At 36.6% G+C, this 26,816-nt stretch overlaps 1 protein-coding gene across 3 annotated transcripts in view; it reads right to left on the reverse strand.

The window, feature by feature from the left end:
* Positions 1 to 26,816, reverse strand: part of TBC1D5 (TBC1 domain family member 5) — a 554,967-nt gene that overhangs the window by 526,831 nt on the left and 1,320 nt on the right. The window lies entirely within an intron of this gene.

Genomic DNA, 26,816 nt, shown 5'->3' on the forward strand with positions numbered 1-26,816 from the left:
TAAATGGATAAATATGTGGTTCATATATACAACAGAATACTACTCAGCCATCAAAGAAAATGAAATCTTCCCATTTGCAATAACATGGACGGAACTAGGGGATATTATTTTTTTTAAGATTTTATTTGAGAGAGAGAGAGAGAAAGAGCATGAGAGTGGGGTGAGGGGCAGAAGGAGAAGCAGACTCCTCACTGAGCTGGGAGCCTGATGCAGGACTCAATCAAAATAAGTCAATAACAGAAAAACAATTATCATGTGTTCTCGCTCATATGCAGAATTCAAGAAACAAAACAGAGGAGCATATAGGAAGAGAGGGAAAAATAAAACAAGAGGAAATCAGACAGGGAGACAAACCTTAAGAGACTCTTAATCATAGGAACCAAACTGAAGGCTGCTGGAAGGGAAGGGGGCGGGAAGATGGGATAACTGGATGACAGCCATTAAGAAGGGCATGTGATGTAATGAACACTGGGTTTTATATAAGACTGATGAATCACTGACCTCTACATCTGAAACTAATAATCCATTATATGTTAATTAATTGAATTTAAATTAAAATAAAAAGGTAATGTTTAGTCTCAGAATGATTTAGAAAGTGTTCCTTCTGCTTTTATTTTCTGAAAGAGATTGTATAGAATTGATATAGCTTACTCATTAAATGTGTGGTAGTATTCACAATGCAAAAAAGAAAAAAAAAGTTAAAAAAATAAAATATATCCATATATATAATTCTTCACTAATATGTTCCCTTTACTTTCTTCATGAATCTCTGAAATGTATTCAACTATAACACCATCTAGGTGATATCTACTAAATGTTTGCCATCAGCCCTGACCTTTCTGCTGACCTCCAAACTTAAATACCCCCTCTTTTTGCTGCATGAATGACAGGAGGAGTCACATCAGTGACAAAGTGCACATTCATTTTCTGACTTTAATACATACTGTTTCAGCTAACATTCCTCCTCTCCATACTAGTTCTGCTATCTCTCCCTCACCACCACTGTCCTACCCCCCCACAGTCACCAATTTCTGTCAATTCTACCTCCATAACGTCTTTTCCTTTCAATAAAGTCATTATTTCAAATAAGCATAATTTCCTTTCCTTCAAATCCTCTTCCCTCCAGTATAGCATTATATTCCCAAATACAGGACAAGAAACTCACAATGTAATATGTACCATACCTTCCCCTTCTAAAACCCATCAATAGCTTCCCACTCACTACAGAATATAATTCCCCTTCTCCACAGCTTTATATTCAAAACTTTTTATAAAGTGAATTCAACCCACATACCTAATGTCATTTCTTATATCATTCCTGAGCACTAAAAATGTCAGCCTCCCAAAAGCACTTACCATTACTTTAGCATATCATGACTTTCTTGCCCAGGTGCTTTTTCTTAGACCTCTGTCCAAGGTAACTAAATTCCTTGTCCTCTAAAACCTATATGCCTTTATTATTCTCTAAAAATATACTTTTCCTCAAGTTTTAGATGCTATCAAATTTTAACACATCTGTCAATTTTAGAAATGCTAAAATGTGGGGGAAAATACATGCTTTACATACAGTAAAATAAAGGAACTATCTTCTTCCTCTTAATTCCCTCAATACAGTGTCTGGATTTTTACTTATTTCAGGTCTTATATAATGAATTAATGTCCACTGACCACCTCCCATTAGATTATAGGCCTCATGGTAACAAGAATTGTCTTGCTCATCTATTATATAGTAGCAGTCCCACTAGAGTTTGAAAAAGACAACCAGACCAGAGAAAGAAAGAAAAAGAAAGCACTAATAATAACGTCTATCTCACATTCATTATCAGAATTACAGAGTATACATTAAAATCAATGTGTAAAATGGATCATATTCAAATGCAGGATTTTGGTATTTTAAAAGATATATTTACTAAAATTAAATGTCACACTGCAAATCTGTCACTCTTCAATATCAGAAACTACATTAGGGAATACAGGAAATTTTTTCCAAGTAAATTTCTACAGGAAATTGCTGCAACCCATAACACTTCAGTAACAACAATAAGCTGGCTCCAGAACAAGGCACCCTTCTCCAGCACTCCAAATCCTACTAGAGCAAGATTAGTGAGTATATTCTAGGACTGCTTCTAGAGAGCAGAGTGTGTGATTTACTCCTGTTTCTGACTCTGGGATTCTCAAAAAGAACAAACAACAGAGTGTCCAAAGAGGCATATGCATAATCTGAAAACAAAACAACACTTCATCTACTTCTTTATTTTAAAAGTTCTATGATTTACTTTGAATTTTCAAATAACAGAAAAGAAGGGTATATTAACACGGAGCATGGATTGAGAAGCTTGGTACCAAGAGGAACTTAGATGAAGTGAATGACTAAGAGACATAAGGCCACCTTTGAAGAGTGTATGTCCATTACTCCTCTATTGCATAGACCAGCGTAATATTCTCTTCGGTCTCCCACCTCTAGATGACACCCTCCTGAATCCACCTTTCACACTTAAGGGGAACTATATAATACACTTAAGGGACTGCTACTATGTAATAGATGAGCAAGACAATTCTTGTCACCATGGGCCTATAATCTAATGGGAGGTGGTCAGTGGACATTAATTCATTATACAAGACCTGAAATAAGTAAAAATCCAGACACTGTATTGAGGGAATTAAGAGGAAGAAGATAGTTCCTTTATTTTACTGTATGTTGTACAGCTACAACAAAGTTTTTCAGGCTACTTCACTAGTCTTCCAACAGCTCCCTAACAGCTTGAAAATAAAAATAATCTGACCTCTCCCTGGCACCCCAGGCCCATTTTATGAGTCAAACTTGAAGTTCCACCAACAGTAACTGAAATTTCTTACATGTGCCTTAAGTTTTTTCAAGCTTTTAAGCCTTTGCTCAAGCTTCTCCTCCTTCCAGCAGCTTCCTTTCCACTCCCCTTTACCAGTTCTGACCAGTCCTTTAAAGCCTCAAGTTTCCCAACTCCTGAGAACATTCCAAAAATACAAAAATACGAGACTAGATTCACAACTCCTCCCTTGAGTTCCTACAAAAAATATGTCCCCTCTCTCTAACTTAACATACATCCTACTGAAATTTTAAAATTATCCCTTTTTTAAAAGTTTCTTCTAGGGGCGCCTGAGTGGCTCAGTCAGTTGGGCAACTGATTCTTGATTTCAGCTCAGGTCATGATCTCAGCACCGTGGGACTGAGCCCCGTGTCAGACTCCACACTCAACAGGGAGCTCACAAGTCTCTCTCTCTCTCCCTCTCCATCCAGCACTCCCTGCCACTTGCACACATGCAAGCTCTCTCTAAATCTTTTAAAAATAAATTTTAAAAAGTTTCTCCCAGTAAACTAGGAGAACCACAATACCAAGAACCAAGTGTTTTCCACTTCATAGCTTATTTACCTAAATAGTACCACTCAGGAAGTGTTTTTACTGAACTGAAATACTAACCATAATACTGGTATTTAAGAATTCTTTCTTTCCATTGTTGGTGGGGGGTGGGGAAGGGAGGAAGAAAAGAAAAATAAAACACTGAAAGGAAATTTTTTTGCTGTTGGCTGGTTTTTGTTGTTGTTTAGGTAAGTCTTCTTACTAGCTAATACTACATAGGAGCACAGGGGTATTGATGAATATCATACACTAACAACATAATAAAGGCTTTCATATCCATTCCCTAGGTAAGCCTGTACTGCTCTGTATCACAGGCAAACTCTGGTATCCCTTTGGTTTCCAGGGAGATTTGGCCAATGGGAAGTGACAAGTGATAGAAAGCAAAAGAGGAAGAAGCCAGAGTATTTCTCCTCCATTCTTCCACTCCCTGACACATCCTTGGCAGAAATTTTGTCTCTTCCATAACTCCAGTTCCCTCCACACAGTCCCACCCTCTGACATACCAGCTCCTATCATGAAGCCCCAGCTATGGCTCTAGCTCCCCCACATAGCTCTGGCTTCTAAACTCTGACAACACCAGCTTTTCTCACCTTCCCCCAAGACCTACTGGTATCAGAGTCTCTGGGTATTAATATCTGGCTGTCTCATAGTCCCAATAGGCTTCTCAGCAATTACCTGTACAACCAGTTCCTGAATTAATTTTCCTCTGCTGAAAGACACACTGTGGTTACTATTTTCTGGATTAATCCTGACTGATTTCTGTTTTTAAATGTCATTTAAAATAAAATGTATCAGGCAGTGTAATACCTCAGCATATGAAAGCATAAAAACTTTAATCTTGAAGAAAACTTATTACACAAAATTATTATTTTGAATATAGGGTGGGGGAGTGGGGCAAAAGGGAACCATGCATTAAATTCATAAAGTAAAAATAAAGAATCTAACATTTTATTCATACCAAAAGTGTTCCTCACTGGAATGAAGTCTTCCCTCAGCTGCAATGTTTGCCTGAATTAAGTCAATCACTTATAATAAAAATGTCACTTTTTAAAAACTTATTTGGTAGAGGAGAAAATTGGAAGGATTATGGGAGTTGGAGTCACTGCAGGCCAAGACATCTGTTCGGAGGGAAAAAAATGTTCAAGACCTCCTGTCAGTGACTTATTCAAATCCACAAAATTCAGTCCTTTTTCAAGACAAATCCAACTAGACTAATCAGTTAAAAGACGTACCTTTAACCATTAATCTTATCTCATAAATTGTTTAAAACATCATAAAATGTTAAAGTGAAAAGAACTGCTTTAAATATAAATAATAAGAGCACAAGTGCAAAGCGTTCAGTGTTAACAAATGATTTTTACAGGACCTCTCAATTTCCCTTTCATATAATTACTACATGAAATTCCCTAAGTAGAACTAGTCTAATGAAATAACTCAGTAACCATTCACCATCTATAAAACATTTCAGGAAATGAAACACTCCTAAAGCACAGAAAACATCTATTATTTAGTTTTATTTTGTGACTACATCTTAATCACTGAAATTGTTCTAGATCACCATAGAAAGGCATTATACAATAATCTCCCAAACTAAAGCAAAAGATCAATTTAAGATTACAGACTTCGGAAGAATGAGATATGTGAAGGAAAAAGGACCTGACATTAACAACAACAAGCATTTCCTGAGTAACTACACACTACCAGCCATTTTACATAAATCACCTCATTTTACTTAAAACCCCAAGGTAATGTCACAGTGAGGAAATGAAAACCCAAAAAGGTTACACAGTTTTCCCAAGCAACTTAACCAGCAACTAGTAGAAGTAAAATTTGAGTTCAGTCTTATCTAGCTCTAAAGCCTGGTTCTCCCTTGCTTTCTCTGGAAATTGTTCCTTGTGGGGGACTTAAAGCTAAAAATGAACCAAAGATTTAAAAAAAAAAAAGGTTAAAATGACAGGACAGTCTGTAGCCAATATTATAAATCGTATTTAATATTATCAAACTCCCACACATTTTTTACATAAATAATACTTGTATAACTAAAAAGAGTATCAACTACATGTGAAGATTTGCAAATAACAGACAAAACCTACCTAGAAAAGTTCATAATTACCAATTAATTTCTCACTGATACAGAAGTTCAAAAATGAGATCAACCTCCCCAAGTTACCAGCCAACCTACTCCCCTCATTTTGTACATTTTACTTATCATCATATGCTGATAGAATAGCCTTGTCAGATCATCTTGCTTAATTATTCCTCCTGGTTGTCTGATTAATGTCTTAAAATTTCATGAAATCTGAGTTATTATCCTAGCCCCTTTGTGCAAAACTTTGACATCTGCTTTCTAGTTAATATGCAGCAACCCATAACCTCTATGTTGGTATTATTACTTTCTAAAAAATACCTACTCCATGGAGAGAATACAGTTTACATCACAACTCAGTAAACATATACATGTTATACAACTGAAAGAAAAATTTAATAACCATATTTACACTCACTATACACAATGCCCCTAATATTTTCTAATTTGTTTTAATGCTGGAAGCAACCCACTAAACTGATCTCACAAATCACTAACATGCTATTTGAACGCCACTCTAGAACCCAACCCCATTAAAAAGTGCTGACATGATGGGGGCATTTTTCCTTCCTGTTTTTTTTCCCAAACTAAAGGAGAAAAAAGTCAGTGAGAAAAAAAAAATAAAGATAAAAGGTACTACATACCTCCAAAAGTTTTCCCTAAAGTATAATTCTTGGAAATTATTTTTACAACATACTAACATTTTATCATTGTGATAAAATATATAGAACATGAAATTTACCATTTTAGCCATCTTTAATTGTATAATTTGCTGGTATTAAGTACATTCACAATGGTACCACCATCATTTTCCATTTTCAGAACTTTTACATCATTCCAAATAGAAGCTCTCTGCACCAATTAAAGCAGTAACTCCCTGCTTCCCCTCCCCTAATCCCTGGTAAACTCTAATTTTTAAAATAAGATTTTATAAACATATATTCAAGAGTGAAAATAAAATCACAAACCCCTATAGACACATGACCCAGACTCAACAAATTATCAAATGTTGCTATAATTATTTGTCTATCCCAAACCTGCTGTCATTTTAGACCCTACTTAGAAAATATAGAAAAAAGAGGGAGGAGTCAAGATGGCGGAGAAGTAGCAAGCTGAGACTGCTTCAGCTAGCCGGAGATCAGCTAGATAGCTTATCTAAAGATTGCAAACACCTGAAAATCCATCGGCAGATCGAAGAGAAGAAGAACAGCAATTCTGGAAACAGAAAATCAACCACTTTCTGAAAGGTAGGACCGGCGGAGAAGTGAATCCAAAGCGACGGGAAGATAGACCCCGGGGGGAGGGGCCGGCTCCCGGCAAGCGGCGGAGCAACCGCGCACAAAATCAGGACTTTTAAAAGTCTGTTCCGCTGAGGGACATCGCTCCAGAGGCTAAACCGGGGCGAAGCCCACGCGGGGTCAGCGTGGCCTCAGGTCCCGCAGGGTCACAGAAGGATCGGGGGTGTCTGAGTGTCGCAGAGCTTGCGGGTATTGGAACGGGAAAGCCGGCTACAGAGACAGAGCTGACAGTAAGCTCGCAGCTCCGTGTTACCTTGAACCGGTCGCAGGCTCGGTGAGCTCGGAGCGCGGCCGGAGGTCAGGCAGACGGGAGTGACTGGGCGCTGTTCTCTGAGGGCGCACTGAGGAGTGGGGCCCTGGGCTCTCGGCTCCTCCGGGCCGGAGACCAGGAGGCCGCCATTTGTATTCCCGTCCTCCGGAACTCTACGGAAAGCGCTCAGGGAACAAAAGCTCCTGAAAGCAAACCCGAGCGGATTACTCACCCCGGCCCCGGGTAAGGGCGGTGTTATTCCGCCTGGGGCAAAGACACTTGAGAATCACTACAACAGGCCCCTCCCCCAGAAGATCAACAAGAAATCCAGCCGAGACCAAGTTCACCTACCAAGGAGTGCGGTTTCAATACCAAGGAGAGCAGCAGAATTCCAGAGGAGGAGAAAGCCAAGCACGGAACTCATGGCTTTTTTCCTGTGATTTTTTTTAGTCTTGCAGTTAATTTAATTTTTTCGTTTTCATTTTTTTTTTCTTTTTTTTTTTTTTCTCGCCTTCGGGTAAAATTTTTTTTTTTTTAACTGTTACCTTTTTCTTTTTTAACGATTTTTTACTAGTTTATCTAATATATATATATATATATATATATTTTTTTTTTTTTTACATTTTTCTTAGGTGTTTTCTTTTTTTAAAATTCTTTTCTTTTTTTCTTTTCTTTTTTTTTTTTTTTTTTTTTTTTTCTCTCTTCCTTTTTGAACCTCTTTTTATCCCCTTTCTCCCCACTCACGATTTTGGATCTCTTCTAATTTGGTTAAAGCATATTTTCCTGGGGTTGTTGCCACCCTTTTAGTATTTTACTTGCCCCTTCATTTACTCTTATCTGGACAAAATGACAAGACGTAAAAATTCAACACAAAAAAAAAGAACAAGAGGCAGTACCGAAGGCTAGGGACCTAATCAATACAGACATCGGTAATATGTCAGATCTAGAGTTCAGAATGACAATTCTCAAGGTTCTAGCCGGGCTCGAAAAAGGCATGGAAGATATTAGAGAAACCCTCTCGAGAGATCTAAAAGCCCTTTCTGGAGAAATAAAAAGAACTAAAATCTAACCAAGTTGAAATCAAAAAAGCTATTAATGAGGTGCAATCAAAAATGGAGGCTCTCACTGCTAGGATAAATGAGGCAGAAGAAAAGAATTAGTGATATAGAAGACCAAATGACAGAGAATAAAGAAGCTGATCAAAAGAGGGACAAACAGCTACTGGACCACGAGGGGAGAATTCGAGAGATAAGTGACACCATAAGACGAAACAACATTAGAATAATTGGGATTCCAGAAGAAGAAGAAAGTGAGAGGGGAGCAGAAGGTATACTGGAGAGAATTATTGGGGAGAATTTCCCCAATATGGCAAAGGGAACGAGCATCAAAATTCAGGAGGTTCAGAGAATGCCCCTCAAAATCAATAAGAATAGGCCCCCACACCCCGTCACCTAATAGTAAAATTTACAAGTCTCAATGACAAAGAGAAAATCCTGAAAGCAGCCCGGGAAAAGAAGTCTGTAACATACAATGGTAAAAATATTAGATTGGCAGCTGACTTATCCACAGAGACCTGGCAGGCCAGAAAGAGCTGGCATGATATTTTCAGAGCACTAAACGAGAAAAACATGCAGCCAAGAATACTATATCCAGCTAGGCTATCATTGAAAATAGAAGGAGAGATTAAAAGCTTCCAGGACAAACAACAACTGAAAGAATTTGCAAATACCAAACCAGCTCTACAGGAAATCTTGAAAGGGGTCCTCTAAGCAAAGAGAGAGCCTACAAGTGGTAGATCAGAAAGGAACAGAGACCATATACAGTAACAGTCACCTTACAGGCAATACAATGGCACTAAATTCATATCTCTCAATAGTTACCCTGAATGTGAATGGGCTAAATGCCCCTGTCAAAAGACACAGGGTATCAGAATGGATAAAAAAACAAAACCCATCTATATGTTGCCTCCAAGAAACACATTTTAAGCCCGAAGACACCTCCAGATTTAAAGTGAGGGGGTGGAAAAGAATTTACCATGCTAATGGACATCAGAAGAAAGCAGGAGTGGCAATCCTTATATCAGATCAATTAGATTTTAAGCCAAAGACTATAATAAGAGATGAGGAAGGACACTATATCATACTCAAAGGGTCTGTCCAACAAGAAGATTTAACAATTTTAAATATCTATGCCCCCAATGTGGGAGCAGCCAACTATATAAACCAATTAATAACAAAATCAAAGAAACACATCAACAATAATACAATGATAGTAGGGGACTTTAACACTCCCCTCACTGAAATGGACAGGTCATCCAAGCAAAAGGTCAGCAAGGATATAAAGGCCTTAAATGACACACTGGACCAGATGGACATCACAGATATATTCAGAATATTTCATCCCAAAGCAACAGAATACACATTCTTCTCTAGTGCACATGGAACATTCTCCAGAATAGATCACATCCTCGGTCCTAAATCAGGACTCAACCGGTATCAAAAGATTGGGATCATTCCCTGCATATTTTCAGACCACAATGCTCTAAAGCTAGAACTCAACCACAAAAAGGAAGTTTGGAAAGAACCCAAATACATGGAGACTAAACAGTATCCTTCTAAAGAATGAATGGGTCAACCGGGAAATTAAAGAAGAATTGAAAAAAATCATGGAAACAAATGATAATGAAAACACAACGGTTCAAAATCTGTGGGACACAACAAAGGCAGTCCTGAGAGGAAAATATATAGCGGTACAAGCCTTTCTCAAGAAACAAGAAAGGTCTCAGGTACACAACCTAACCCTACACCTAAAGGAGCTGGAGAAAGAACAAGAAAGAAACCCTAAGCCCAGCAGGAGAAGAGAAATCATAAAGATCAGAGCAGAAATCAATGAAAATAGAAACCAAAAAAAACAATAGAACAAATCAACGAAACTAGGAGCTGGTTCTTTGAAAGAATTAATAAAATTGATAAACCCCTGGCCCGACTTATCAAAAAGAAAAGAGAAAGGACCCAAATAAATAAAATCATGAATGAAAGAGGAGAGATCACAACTAACACCAAAGAAATACAAACTATTATAAGAACATACTATGAGCAACTCTACGGCAATAAATTTGACAATCTGGAAGAAATGGATGCATTCCTAGAAAATATATAAACTACCACAACTGAACCAGGAAGAAAATAGAAAGCCTGAACAGACCCATAACCAGTAAGGAGATTGAAACAGTCATTAAAAATCTCCAAACAAACAAAAGCCCAGGGCCAGACGGCTTCCCGGGGGAATTCTACCAAACATTTAAAGAAGAACTAATTCCTATTCTCCTGAAACTGTTCCAAAAAATAGAAATGGAAGGAAAACTTCCAAACTCATTTTATGAGGCCAGCATCACCTTGATCCCAAAACCAGACAAGGATCCCACCAAAAAAGAGAGCTATAGACCGATATCCTTGATGAACACAGATGCGAAAATACTCAACAAAATACTAGCCAATAGGATTCAACAGTACATTAAAAAGATTATTCACCACGACCAAGTGGGATTTATTCCAGGGCTGCAAGGTTGGTTCAACATCCGCAAATCAGTCAATGTGATACAACACATCAATAAAAGTAAGAACAAGAACCATATGATACTCTCAATAGATGCTGAAAAAAGCATTTGACAAAGTACAACATCCCTTCCTGATCAAAACTCTTCAAAGTGTAGGGATAGAGGGCACATACCTCAATATCATCAAAGCCATCTATGAAAAAACCCACCGCAAATATCATTCTCAATGGAGAAAAACTGAAAGCTTTTCCGCTAAGGTCAGGAACACGGCAGGGATGTCCATTATCACCACTGCTATTCAACATCGTACTAGAGGTCCTAGCCTCAGCAATCAGACAACAAAAGGAAATTAAAGGCATCCAAATCGGCAAAGAAGAAGTCAAATTATCACTCTTCGCAGATGATATGATACTATATGTGGAAAACCCAAAAGACTGCACTCCAAAACTGCTAGAACTTATACAGGAATTCAGTAAAGTGTCAGGATATAAAATCAATGCACAGAAATCAGTTGCATTTCTCTACACCAACAGCAAGACAGAAGAAAGAGATATTAAGGAGTCAATCCCATTTACAATTGCATCCAAAACCATAAGATACCTAGGAATAAACCTAACCAAAGAGACACAGAATCTATACTCAGAAAACTATAAAGTACTCATGAAAGAAATTGAGGATGACACAAAGAAATGGAAAAATGTTCCATGCTCCTGGATTGGAAGAATAAATATTGTGAAAATGTCTATGCTACCTAAAGCAATCTACACATTTAATGCAATTCCTATCAAAGTACCATCCATCTTTTTCAAAGAAATGGAACAAATAATTCTAAAATTTATATGGAACCAGAAAAGACCTCGAATAGCCAAAGGGATATTGAAAAAGAAAGCCAACGTTGGTGGCATCACAATTCCGGACTTCAGGCTCTATTACAAAGCTGTCATCATCAAGACAGCATGGTACTGGCACAAAAACAGACACATAGATCAATGGAACAGAATAGAGAGCCCAGAAATAGACCCTCAAATCTATGGTCAACTAATCTTCGACAAAGCAGGAAAGAATGTCCAATGGAAAAAAGACAGCCTTTTCAATAAATGGTGCTGGGAAAATTGGACAGCCACATGCAGAAAAATGAAATTGGACCATTTCCTTACACCACACACAAAAATAGACTCAAAATGGACGAAGGACCTCAATGTACGAAAGGAATCCATCAAAATCCTTGAGGAGAACACGGGCAGCAACCTCTTCGACCTCTGCCGCAGCAACATCTTCCTAGGAACAACGCAAAAGGCAAGGGAAGCAAGGGCAAAAATGAACTATTGGGATTTCATCAAGATCAAAAGCTTTTGCACAGCAAAGGAAAACAGTTAACAAAATCAAAAGACAACTGACAGAATGGGAGAAGATATTTGCAAACGACATATCAGATAAAGGACTAGTGTCCAGAATCTATAAAGAACTTAGCAAACTCAACACCCAAAGAACAAATAATCCAATCAAGAAATGGGCAGAAGACATGAACAGACATTTCTGCAAAGAAGACATCCAGATGGCCAACAGACACATGAAAAAGTGCTCCATATCACTCGGCATCAGGGAAATACAAATCAAAACCACAATGAGATATCACCTCACACCAGTCAGAATGGCTAAAATCAACAAGTCAGGAAATGACAGATGCTGGCGAGGATGCGGAGAAAGGGGAACCCTCCTACACTGTTGGTGGGAATGCAAGCTGGTGCAGCCACTCTGGAAAACAGCATGGAGGTTCCTCAAAATGTTGAAAATAGAACTGCCCTATGACCCAGCAATTGCACTATTGGGTATTTACCCTAAAGATACAAATGTAGTGATCCAAAGGGACACATGCACCCGAATGTTTATAGCAGCAATGTCCACAATAGCCAAACTATGGAAAGAACCTAGATGTCCATCAACAGATGAATGGATCAAGAAGATGTGGTATATATACACAATGGAATACTATGCAGCCATCAAAAGAAATGAAATCTTGCCATTTGCAACAACATGGATGGAACTAGAGCGTATCATGCTTAGCGAAATAAGTCAAGCAGAGAAAGACAACTATCATATGATCTCCCTGATATGAGGAAGTGGTGATGCAACATGGAGGCTTAAGTGGGTAGAAGAATAAATGAAACAAGATGGGATTGGGAGGGAGACAAACCATAAGTGACTCTTAATCTCACAACAAACTGAGGGTTGCCGGGGGGAGGGGGTTTGGGAGAAGGGGGTGGGATTATGGACATTGGGGAGGGTATGTGATTTGGTGAGTGCTGTGAAGTGTGTAAACCTGGTGATTCACAGACCTGTACCCCTGGGGATAAAAATATATGTTTATAAAAAATAAAAAATTAAAAAAAAAAAAAAAAAAAAAAAAATACATTTCCCTATAAAAAAAAAAAAAAAAAAAGAAAATATAGAAAAAAAACACCAGATTCTTTCTTACATAACCAGTTATCATCGCAGCTAACAATATTAACAAGAATTCCTTATCATTAAACTTTGAAATTTTATTAATATAATCAATCTAATTATAAAAATACTTGTTTTCACCAAACTTTTCACTGATCTTCTCAAAACTGCAATGATTTCTGAATAATTTCATGTGTAACTGCTTAATAAAAGATAATTATGATTCAAGACTAAAAATACCACAATGTTTCAAATGAAAGCTTTCGGAGAAATTCTACAAAGAGACTATGGATTTCCACTAAAAACAGAGAATATTATTTAGCATGTCATAAATGAAATGTTTTCTCGTAAAACACCACAAAAGCAACCCAGTGAAATCTGATATCATCATCATTATTTTATATAAGCAGTCATTACTAACTAGAAAAGCCTACATTAGGCTAGTGTTATTTTTTAATGGACTACTAGATGAACTTAAAAAAAAACACCTAAATTACTTTTTTTTAACCTATCGGTGTTCTTAATAGTATTGTAAAATGTGAACATATAATTAGTACTACAAACCTCTTCAGTTCTGCAAAAAGTCTAACTAGAGCACTAAAAAGACATGAATAAATCCTGGCTTAAAACTATAGTAACAATTTCTCTTCCTATGAAGAATGACTTTGATTCACAAAGAGTTTGATATCATGAAACAACACTCACTTTCAAAATACTGAAGATTGGAAAAGATGAAAGACAAAACAGGGCTCATTCAAATTTAACCTATAATTTTTCACATAGTACAACTACTACTTAAAAAGAAATTATCAGCCTGTAGACTATAAACAACCAAAGCTCAAAATATGAAATACAAAGTCAAATGTAAACAAGAAAAAAAATGTCTACATGCGTTTCATACAGTATCTTCTCTAATCCTATATATTTTTACTAATGCAAAATATATCAGCTTAGAAAGTATAATCTTAAGGTTCTTTAAAGTTTGTGATTACAAGGGATTACCTCCAAGATCAAAAGCAGCACTGGAGGAATACCAGTATCACATGATCTAACTGCACAAAAATCTCCTACTATTCAATTTCTGCATCACATGAGTATCTCACATAAATCAAGAAAATTAAAACACATGTTTAATAGGAAGCATTTGTGATTCTACTTAAAGTTCTGTCACTATCTTTACCCAAACCCTTTTCAAAGTATTTGACTGGCAATCCTAGAACTTCTTGAAAGATAAGAAATGCCTAATTTGTTTTTAGTCATTGTCTTTATAACTTGAATAAACTCAAAAGCTACAAATGTAACATATTACTACAACCAACATTCTAAAAATGTTAAGTTCCAAAAATAAAAACTCCTGAATTGTCTTCATTATATAATTTTTAAAGTTTGCTATAAGAAGGATGGTTTAAAAATGCAATCAGCTAATATGCTCTATATAATTATCACTACTCAAAGAGGGGAAATGTCTATATATTGAATAAAGAGTAAAAAATAAAATAATTTGCAGGGTATACAAGTAATCCCAACATTATAAAAGATTCTATATCACATTTGGACTACAAACAACAAAAAGAGGGGGGAGGAGAAAAAGGAAAACGTAGGTCTAAATATTTTATGAAGAAGTCCGATTCCCAATTCAAATAGCAATAATTAGAGTGCTCTGATGACTCTTACTCTAAATTACTGGAGGCCAGCAAATTTCTTTAACTTCTGAAAAGTACAGTGAAGTTTTTAAGCACATTCTTTATAAACATTTTATGGACCAAATTACTAAAATATTCAGGTTTACCATAAATTAACTGTCATCAAGAACTTCAACCTCAGGACACAGAAATACATATACACACACACAGAAAGATATAAATATATATTGTGTGAATGTATAGCAATCTTTTTAGCTTTCTAAAGAAAGTCACTGACTTCACCTTCCCTGTTACCTGCTATGAAGAATGTAAAGTTGTCTAATTTGTAGGCACCATACACAGCTGATCTGGTACAAAATTAATCACCAAATCAATAAGTGAAGCCACATTCTGACGATTTCTGAACTTCAAAAAATATTATCATCAGTGTCTATGACTCTCCAACACTAAAAGTATGACTCTTTGATATCACTTGTAAAGAAAACAATTTCAAATTCCTTGCCAGATTCAATTCACTTATCTGTTACTCATTAGTAACAATTAGTTGAGAACCCAGTAAGAGTCATAGAACTGTACTCAGTGCTTTTTTACAAACATTACTCTATTCCTCACTGTATTATACACTTGCAAAGTATCCCTATTTTACAAATGAGAAAACTAAGTATCAGAAGGTTTAAATCACATCATCAAGACTGAATTACTAAATAGTAGATCCAGATTCTAATCATCAACTTTAAGGTCTGTGTGCTCTTCCCACCACTGTAGACTCACATTTATGCTAACCTTATTCATGGATTTAAAAGTATCTCCCACTCTTTTTTTCCTACAGAAATTTATATTTAGGACTGGGAAAGGAGAATAAAGTAATTTACATGAATTACTTTTGCAAACACCAAGACACAATTTCCTCCAAATTCTTCTTGGTTTGACTTATATCATTTCAAATATGAATATTAAAAATTGCATCACTGCTTCAGCAAGACTTAAAGGCATGCATTATTTACCACAAAAGACTTCTTACAACAATACTGAAGATTCTAAATAGATCAAAGATCCAAAAAATTGGAATATATTGGTAAAAGTATTGCCAAAGAGGAGCTCTCTGTTTACCAAGTGTAAACACAACAACTTTCTAAGAATAGAGGCTCAAAATTGGTTATGTTAAAAGTCTTCATTCTAAATACGAGGATCAACCAGAAAAACAGATCTCTATACATTTCTTCACAGGGACTATCTTACAGAGATCCATCTGAAAATGTCATTATTACACCCTTCTTCCTGAAAGTTATTTTCATTAGTTTTAGAATACTACATCAGCAACTTCTTCCCACCACACTGAGGTACTATCCCACTGTTTTCTGGCTTCCATTTCTGCTCCTGAGCAGTCAGCTGTCAGTGTAACCACTACAGCTCCTTTAAATCTGATCCATCTTTTGTTGTCTGCCAACTGTTAAGATATTCTGTTTCTGTGGGCGCCTGGGTGGCTCAGTGGGTTAAAGCCTCTGCCTTCGGCTCAGGTCATGATCCCAGGGTTCTGGGATCGAGCCCCACATCGGGCTCTCTGCTCCACGGAAAGCCTGCTTCCTCCTCTCTCTGCCTGCCTCCCTGCCTACTTGTGATCCTCTCTCTCTCTGTCAAATAAATAAATAAAATCTTAAAAAAAAAAAAGATATTCTGTTTCTGTGTTCTCCATGTTACTATGATGTGTCTAGATGTGTACTTAAAATTCTCAGAATTTCTTAAATTCATGGACTGGTGTTTTTCTCAGCTCTGAAAAATACTCAGCCATTCTCTCTTCAAACACTGCTTCCCTTCCTATTATTTCTCCCTTCTACAATAAGAAAACTGACAAAATACTCGTAGACCTCATTCTTTGTCCTATATACTGTAATCTCTTTCTTTTTACCCATTTCCTTATCTTTCTATTCTACATTCTGAAAAATTTATGTCCAGTTCATTGGTTCTCTTTAGTTGTATTTAATCTACTGCTAACCATATCCACTGAGTTTTTTGTTTTGTTTTGTTTTTAAGGTTTTATTATCTGAGATAGAGAGTGCACAAGCACACAAGCCGGGGACTAGGAGAAGCAAAGGGAGAGGGATAAGCAAACTTCATACCAAGCACAGAACCCAACATGGGGCTCAATCTCACAACCCTGATCATGATCTGCCAAAAATCGAGAGTAGGATACTAAATGACTCAGCCATCCAGGCACCCCTCTATTGAGTTTTTCATTGTAATTACTATACTTTTTATTTCTGTAAGTTTTGTTCAGGTCTTTTTCAAATCTCCCAAGTTCCTGATTGCCTGCAGATATTTTCTACCTTTCTGTAAACTGAACAAACAGTTGTTTTATCATCTCTGTTTACTAAGTCCAAAATCTGAAGTTTTTGTGGGTTCATTCCTGTCAACTGTTTCTGCTGCTTCCCACCCATAGTACTTTATTTCCTTGTTTGCTTGGCTATATTTTATTGTGAGATAATTCTTTAGAAAAATGTTTATGGGAATTTCCTAGGGCCAAAGATAAAAATGTATTCAACCTGAGAGGACTTTCATTTCTTGGGCCCAGCACCTAGAACCACTTTCAAATTCACAATTTGAGATTCTGTTAGACCAGGCGACACTGAATTTGAGCTGCAAAGGAAGGCTTATGGTTATAACTTCTTAGGAACAGATTTTTTTTTCAAGTCCAAAGCAAATATTCTTACAGCCTCCTGTAAGCAAAAACATGAGAAGAGTTTTAATCTTGGTTTAACCATACTCTCTGACCACAGCTCTTTTAGAATCCAGTTTTATAGGGAAAAAATATCCTATTAGCCTCCCCTCCCTGCACATGTATGGGCTTTAATTTCTATACGCTGTGCTTTGTGAGGCCCTCAAAACTAAAGTAAAAGTTTCCTAGAATGTGGCTAATATTCTCAGATTAAAAGCAGTTTTAATATTCTGCTTCTCTAAATTCCTGCTTTCATGTACATTTTGACCTGGTAATTCCTCACTATCATGTTTGTTCCTAAGGAAAAAAAAATTCTAGCATTTCTATATCTTTTCAGGGAATTACTGTATCTATATACTATAGCTGATCATATTACCTTATTTTCAATTTTAATAGATTTCACATTTTTATATTTCAATCACTAAAAGTTTTATTTTGTGGGTAAAACTGAACACTGTGTAACAACTCCTCTTTATTCAGCTTGATTAACGGGTATAATCTAGGATAAAATGTTCCCAAATCCCAAAAAAGATCAATTCCATTATATTATAAGACCATTAAGAGATGGATAGATTCTGAAATTCATTCCCTACAGGGGCGCCTGAGTGGCTCAGTTGGTTGAAATTCATTCCCTACATATCTGTATAAATGATATGGAATTTATTAATCTATTGATTTTTTTTCTCCACCAGACACATGTATAATATATAAAAATTCTGTATCTGAAGATATCAGAAGATTAGCCAAAGTGGTAAAAAGATGACGAATAAGGAACTGAGTTTAATCTGATTTCTGCCAAGAAACAGAATAGTAAAGAAAAAGACTAATATGTGGAACTACTTAAAAATTCAGAAATTCTTTGTAAGAATTTTAAAAATGCATAAACAAAATAAAAAGACAAAATTGAAAATATCTGCAATATATATAACAGGCAAAGAGTTAACATCTAGAATATGCAAAGAGCTCTTGAAAATCAACAACTAAAACCCAAAAAGGCATTAAAACAATAAGATAAAAGCAATCTATCAAGCTATGCCAAGATGTTAACCAAAAGCAATGATTTATAATACCTTCTGGTAGCAAGTTATGGGCAAATATAATTTATACTCTGCACTAAAGTTAGGGTACAAATTAATACTATCTTTCTATTAGGCCATTTGGCAGTAAGAATCAAAATCTAAATTATGCATTCCCTTTATATAATAGTCCCATTTCTTAAACACACACTCACAAATAATAATCCCATTTCTACCAGAATCAACTGCCAGCCATGTGAATGAGCCATATTGCAAGTGGAAACTCCAACCTCCAGTGAGCCTACACCAAGCAAAACAGAGATCAACTAACCCTACCAAATCCTATACAAATTATAAAACCATGAGTAAATAACTACTACTGTTCTCATAAGGTGCTAAGTTTTGGAGGGGGTTTAATCACACAGCAGTCAATAACTGGAACAGTCTCTTATTTACTACTATATATTCAGCATTTAAAACAGTACATGGTATGGGACACCCACTTTTAATAGTCACAGCTTCAGGAGTATGAGTAAAGATGGCATACACGGTTTTGGTGGTGACAGAGCAGTCAGAAGTGGGACAAAGACTGTTAGGTAAAAAGACAATTATAAGACATAATAAATGTTATGTTGTAGTACAGCATATCTGGCCAGACAGGAAAGGACAACACAGTGGTGTAAGACTCAGTAGTGTAAGACGCTCTGTAGAAAAGTGATATTTCAGCTAGGACCTCACAAGAGTTAGTAAAATCAAGAGATAGATTATTCCAGGCTTGAGGTAAGCAAAATCCTGAATAGTTCCAAAAACTCAAAGATTTCAGTGTTTTATAATGAAATCATATGGGAGGCAGAAGGAGACACAAGACTGAGCAATGTGATGGAAGGGTACTGAAAGGTTTTAAGCTACAGACTAAGAGAATCAGCTGAAAGGTCATAAAGATCACCTGGATCCTGGGATACCAGTCAGAAAATCCTACAGAGACAAAGGAAAAAGATGACGATCTGGAGATGATATACCAGAGCAGGAGTAGTGGGCATAAAGGGACAATGGATTCAAGACTCAAAAATACACTAAGACTGATGCCATTACATGATGATTTGGGGAATAAAAGGGGTCTATCAGGGTTCTGGCTTCAACAACCAGAAAGATGGTGGAGTCATCCACTGGAGCTAATTCATGTGGGAGGGGCAACAGCTTTTATAAGAGAAGAGGTAAATTCAGTTGCAGATGTTATGAACATTAGCAGTTTGTGGGCCATCAAAAGTATAGTTATCCAACAAGCAACCAAATACACAGGTCTAAAGCCCACAGAAGAAATCAGGATTGGAGATCTAAGATTATGGACTCTCCAGGAGCTTTTTCTCTCTTTATAATATTTAACTCTCACTACCTCCTCAGTCACTCAGATATTATTCTACAATTCTCTCACAATTTATCTTTATAAAGTATCTCTCTCTAATTGTATAAATGCTTCCAAAACAGTGGTGTTACATTATGAGGAAACCCAAGTTTAATCAATGTTTTGCCACACCCTTTGTAAGGCAAGATGGGTGATGGCCACTGGTTCTCACCATTATGCAGGCAGTTTTAGTGACAAAAAGGAAGGAAATTAGGGGACTGCTCAGGACTACTTCACAGACCAGGGGAAAGCATCTGTAAGCCTGACCAGAGCAGAAACAAGGTAGTGGAGCTATTCTCTTAAAGATAAAATGAAGTGCATCTTAAGAATAAATAGGAAGCCAGAAAATCATTAGAAGGGCAAAGAAGTACAAAAGGATAACCAGAGAGTAGAAGGGGGCAGAGAAAAAAGAGATACATCCAGGCACTTCCCCATCCCTGCCTTTCCTATTTTGTTCTATCTTCATTGCTTCCTGGTCTATCACTTCCCAATGGCTTCCATTACACTCCGTTCTGACAATTACATAATTTGGTTTGGAGAACTTTACGTAGACCATAGCAAGACCACAGCTTGAAAAGAAAATTCACCATAAAATTGGAAAATTATACTACCTGACCAGAGAAAGAAAACCATGATACCTAAGATACTGCAGATATATAAACTCAATATTACACAATTTGATTTCTGTAGTCTAACAGTTTTCCATTTTAATTTCTGCCAAATCACAAAGAAAGAAATCTTCAAGCTCTAAGGAGAGGAAAATGTAAAACCTCAGAATAATTGTTTGGGCAGTGCAGCTAGACAGCCACAATTAAGAAGGAGGCTGAAGGCCCTTTAACTTAAAGTACCAGAGTGTTATGTATTACCATGAGTATTTTGACATAAAAGAAGAATCACAAAACTTCTGAGCCAGAAGGGTATTTAGAGATTATCAGTTCCGGCTGTTATGACAAAGTACCATAGACTGAAAGGCTTATAAACAACAGAAATTGATTTCTCACAGTTCTGGGGTCTGAACTCCAAGATCTCAAAGGTCAAGTTCTGGTTGTAGGTCCTTATTCAGGCTGCAGACTGCTGACTTCTCATTGTATCTTTTCTTGCCAGAGAAAGGAAGCACACTCTTGACTCTTATAATGGCACTAATCCCATTCGTGAGGTCTTCACCCTCATTACCTCATCTAATCGTAATTACTTCCCAAAAGTCTCACCACCTAATACCATCACATGGGAGAGTGAAGGAGCAGGGTTTCAACCTACAAATTGGGGGGGGGGGGGCACATTCAGTCCATAAGAGAGATCACTTGGTGAAGTGGTTTCCAAATATTTTGAAATCCTTCTTAGAACTGAGTAGATCAATTCACAGTGACACCGTATCAAAACACCGTATTTCAAGTCAATGAAATTAAGAAAATCATTCCAACAGAGCTTCCACAAATGAAAATTAATCATAAAAATAAACCCTCTACAAAAATGGCTGATATCAGATGGTATGCTTATCTACTTGGAAAATGTAAGACAATCAACTGAAAACCAGTTATAATTAATAGATTCAGAAAGTGACTAATTACAAAATACACCCACAAAATATCAATGGTTCTTCTATTGATCAGCAATAGTCAGGTAGAAAACACACACACACACACACAGAAAAATCTCATTTCCACCAATAACAAATAAAACACTGTGGGACTGAGTAGAAGACAAAATAATAAAATTTCTGATACACATACAGAAAGAATAAATCAGTCATTTAGTAGTACTGAGAAAACTAATCAAAAGCTTAAAAATTTAGTACCCTCTATTTCACACTACACAACTAACCATGTTCTGGAATAACTGTAAACTCAAAATTTTAAACTGAAACTATGAAAATAGTTTAAAATATAAATTAATAACTATATAAACAAAAGATAGGAAAAGCCTACAAGATTCATAAAGGAAGAAAAAGATTTAACTACATAAGTGTTAACGTCTTTAAGAAGGCAGAAGAGGAGGAGGTGTGAAGTCAAGTATGCCCAAATAAAGCCCAAATAAAATAAAGATGAAAATACCTAATAACTGCAAGTACAGGACCTCTCAGCTTTGTAGTTAATGGTAAAATGGTGCAATTTGGTCATGTGTTTCAAAACTATTAAACATGGGCATATCTTTGGACCTTCTAATAATTCCACTCACAACAACTTTTCCTAAATAAATTCTAGTGCATAGGCACAAAGGAACAGTAGCTACAATAATGTTCAGTGTATCACTGCCTGTCATATAACGATTGAAAGGAATCTAGGTGTCCAAGAATGGAGGACTACTAACATCACCTTCACACAATGAAACAGTCATAGAAGTACTAAAAAATGTGTAGAAGAGTAACATCATTAGTAATATAAAATACTAAAGGAAAAACACACAAGTAATAAAATAACATAAACCCACTTTTAGTTTAAAAAACAGGTGTATCTACATGTGTTTATCCATATATACCTACAATACACATACACACACAGAGTACAGGTAAAAAGCTTAAAATTAACCCCTGAACTACTAAGAGTAATGAAGACTGGAGAGAGGTGGCCAATTTATCACAAGCTTCCCTATGCCATACATACCGACCTATCAAAATGAGTATTCTTACTACAAGACTCCCGGACTTCATGAAGAAAAAAAAGTCTAGTTTAACCAATGCACAGAGAAAGTGGTGCCATCTACCCATCTCCTACCAACTCTACCTTCTCTCGCAACTCCCACCAAGAATCCAGAGCAATCAATCCACCATCTCACCCCAGGGTGGCAAGAGATATAATGTTAGTAATTCCTCTTGGATTCCTAGAAGGTAGCTACTGGAATACCTCCAAAGGTACCTATTCTGGGAAACCAGAAGGGGTCCATTCTGATCCCCACTAATTACCAGCAAACAGAATGGACCCATCTAGAGCCAGGACCTGTAACTTAGGCTCAGTCTTCTTGCAGTGCTATACCACCCAACTCCACCAGAAGGCAGTTCCATCTCACCTCCCCCAAGGTGGTTACATAAGAAGTGGGGGGGTTACTTCTCCCTGATTTAATCATTTTGAAGATCGGTATTTACAAGTAGATACCCAAACTTTTTTTAGTTCAACCTTTTTATCTTACTTAGATGTTTAGTAACAGTAAGAAAACTTGGTTGCTAACCAACATTTGCAACTCGGTTTTCTAAACTAATACTTGCAGTACAAATTTTACTTTTTTTTTTTTCAGCCTCTCTCAAGACAACATAACCCCCTAAGAGAACTGACGAAATTCCCAATAGTGCAGACCATTACCTTTGATAATTTGTTTTTATAACATTTTTACAATAGGCATTATCTTTTGTAATAGAAAAAAAAAATTTCTAATGTCAGGCTAAGCTATTATACTATAATTATTCAACCCAAGATATTCATACACAGCAACATTTTCTTTAGATATACCACAACTAGTCTGTCATAAGTTATCATACAAAACCAAATATAATCATTTTTGAAAAGCAAACCATTCTTGGGGATGCCTGGGTGGCTCAGTCAGTTAAGCAGCTGCCTGCAGCTCAGGTCATGATCCCAGAGTCCTGGGATCGAGTCCCACATCAGGCTCCTTGCTCCTCAGGGAGCCTACTTCTCCCTCTGCCTCTGCCTGCCACTCTGCCAGCCTATACTCTATCTGACAATTAAATAAAATCTTTTAAAAATAAATAAATAAAAATAAAAAGCAAACCATTCTCAATGTAGACTTCATGACCCATAAAAAGGTAAATATAAGCAATTCTTATCAACACAAATTTATAAAAAAAAATTGCAATCATCTATAATGCCTTTTTCAAATCTCCTCAGTCTATTTTATCTCAAAAAAGTAATCCAATAACCACCTTCCCTAGGCAACTGAGTCAAGAAAAATTATAAATCCACAATTACTAAATATCTTCATGGAGTCAGAGACACCACATGTAGCACAATAACTGAATGATACGATCTTCAGAGGTTTTTCGTCCAAACTAAGGGACACTTAATGGGCATCTTTCGCATGTCAGGTCCCACAACAGATGCTAAAAATAGAAAATGTTAACACACAAATCCCATAATCCAGTTCTTTTTCTAATCAAAGAGACAGGTACTATGATAAAATATAGAGAGACAGAGATCCCAACCCCTTATCTCCAATTCCAAAAATCCAAAAAACTCTGAAAACTAAAACTGTTTTCTAAGCTGTCAACAAAATACAGCCTGACTAACAGGAGGCTTTTTATGTTCTTTTTTATTCTACTTAGTGTGAACATGTATAAATCTGCTGAGAAAATTAATGTGTACAACTATGGGCTGATTGTTCCTATCCACAGGAGGTTTCAGGATATAAAGCTTATGCCCTATATTAATTCTCTAAATTTCAAAAATTTTACTTCTGAGACACATATGTCACCCTGGGTTTTAGATAAGGAGCTGTAGATCAGGTCTGGAGTATGCACAGACAGATGGATTATTTCAAGGAGCAAAGGAGTCTGCTGAGGGAGGTAAAAGTTATACTCAGAAGAGCCTTCATAAATAAGATGACCTTATTCTAGGCTTCACAACACTACACTAGAAAATTTTAAACCAATCCTTTCACACCACCACTAAAAACACCTTTTATTCCTATAGCTTTACTTCCTTATTTTGAAAGATCTGAGCAGCAAAACCATATTTATTTATATTTAATCCCCCAAAGGAATAAGAGCATTACTATACCAACTTTGTATTTAATCCAAAAAGTACAAACTTTCTGTTTTGCTGGCCCATACAGCCTCATACCAAATAAATTCCAAATACCAAACAATTCCCATAAAGTTCATTCAAATACAGTCAGTCTTGGTTATGTGGATACAATCAGCCACACTGTAGATTATCCAAAGTAAAACACAGTATCTAACACTTCCATGATAGCATTACCTATGGGACAGACACCAAGCATTATATAAGTATATATACAATACATACATATATACACACATACATACACACACAAAAATATACTCATTTAATCCTCAAATCAATTTTCTGAGGTACTTATTATTATCATCCTCACTTTAAAGTTGAGAAAACTGAGGCACTATGAGACTAAATGACTGACCAGCATAACATTACAACAGACATCACAACAGAGTATGAACTTCGAGAAAACCTTTACAACAGGGATTTGTTGTTATACTGACTTGCTTCCCAAATTATTATCCCAGTTAATGAAGAATCAATGCTACTAGAATCAGCCCATAGGCTTTCTCCTCTCACTTCCTCCTCCCACAACTACCCACAGTCACAAAATCTCACTTCTCTAGTTCCAGTACACACACTGTAACACAACTGCCATTCTAATCATCTGTCCATGTTAAGAAAAATGTCTTAGACCAAGCATACAAGCACCACTCCTCAGGCTGGTGCTGATACAGGACAAAGCTTTCAGCGGTTAGAGACAAAAGAACACTGAAGTTGTCCTTATGACTTTCCCATTGTTAAAATATGATAACGGTAACTCATGCTTAGATTGTTATCATCCTTACTGGTCAAATAAAAAAAGTCAGTGACCCATCAATCCCCCCGGCAAAAAATCCTAAATATTAGGATAACAAATACAAGAGAAGTCTACTATGTATGCACAGAGGGGGAAAAGGGGTGGAAGGTGGAAGAGAATCATAGGCAAAAATGAAGAACAAAAACTTGCAGAGTCAAAAGGAAGCAGACACTACTTTCACATTTAACGGTGACTTACAGAGTTGAAAGAGACTGGCCTGGCACACAGGTGCAAACAAATAAAGCTTTGCAAATTTCAGTATCTTTTTCAGGAAAGATTACAAGCATTGAGGCAAGTTTTCATTATATGATGGGGGAAATTTTTTAAAAGATGAGAAGTCTGGATTTTAAAATGAAAGAAAATCTCATAATTTTCAACAATACTAGGAAAAGGGAATTTTGAAAAGTATCTTTAATTTATTTTCTTCCATAAAAGCTACATTCAGAAGATTTATTAAAGTATGGACTGCAGAGTCAGCCAGCCAGAGCCCCAGCTCTGTGTTAGCATAGGATTTTTATCCTCTCTCTGCTTCAGTTTCCTTAAAGACTGTTGTAAGCATCATGAGTTAAAATACATAAAGTGCTTAGAACAGTGTCTGGCACTTCGTGCTTCAAAAGCACAGTCATAAATATTTAAGAACATGAAGAAACAATGGCAAAGTAAGGACTAGAATGAAAACTATAAAAATTACGGTGCTAAAAGCAATTGCTGTTACATTTCAATAACGTTTTTTAAAAGTTAGGTACAACGATTTTTATAGACATAAAGTATGAGGTTAAATATGACACTTTTCAACTTCCCAATTTACATTTTCTTGATTAGATTAGGGGGAAAAAAATCTGAATCCATTTAGGATAATCTCAGCAGGTGGAGACCCTAAATTCTTTACAAGTTTGTTTCCAAGGCTCAGGAATGCATTGCTCAACTGAGAGAAAAAGCAAACACTCAATACTTTCGCTAATAAAAGAAAATTTTATCCCAACAAAGAGACACAGGACTCATAGTCCATAAGTTGATAAAACCCAACTACCCATAGCTGAGTCCTTCAGCTAGAAATACACCAGGCTTCCACAGAAAATTCACAGTCCAGGTGATATATGCACCACAGCATGCACAAGCCGCATCCTCACTTCTCCAGGTTGGGCAACTCACTCCAGAACTACTATCCCCTCCCCTGGAATCCCAACATAGCCTGCTCACCTTTCATAAAGGAGCGCCCTAAGAGGAACTTTCTCAGGTCATCCTGCCTGTTGCTTTCTCTCAAACCACCTCTACACTCAGGATGAATTAAAGCACTTAATCACTGACGCATGCTACTCAAGAATTGTTCCTTGTCCAGCACCACCTAAGAGCTTATAAGAAACGCAGAATATCAAGATACATCACAGACCTACTAAATCATAATTTGCGTTTTAAAGGATAGCCCCAAGGGATTCCTATGCATATTAAAGTCGGAGTAGCACTTGTTTGA

This window comes from Mustela putorius, unplaced genomic scaffold (assembly GCF_011764305.1).
Source record: "Mustela putorius furo isolate JIRA1106 unplaced genomic scaffold, ASM1176430v1.1 tig00003834_pilon_pilon_pilon, whole genome shotgun sequence".
NCBI lineage: Eukaryota > Metazoa > Chordata > Mammalia > Carnivora > Mustelidae > Mustela > Mustela putorius.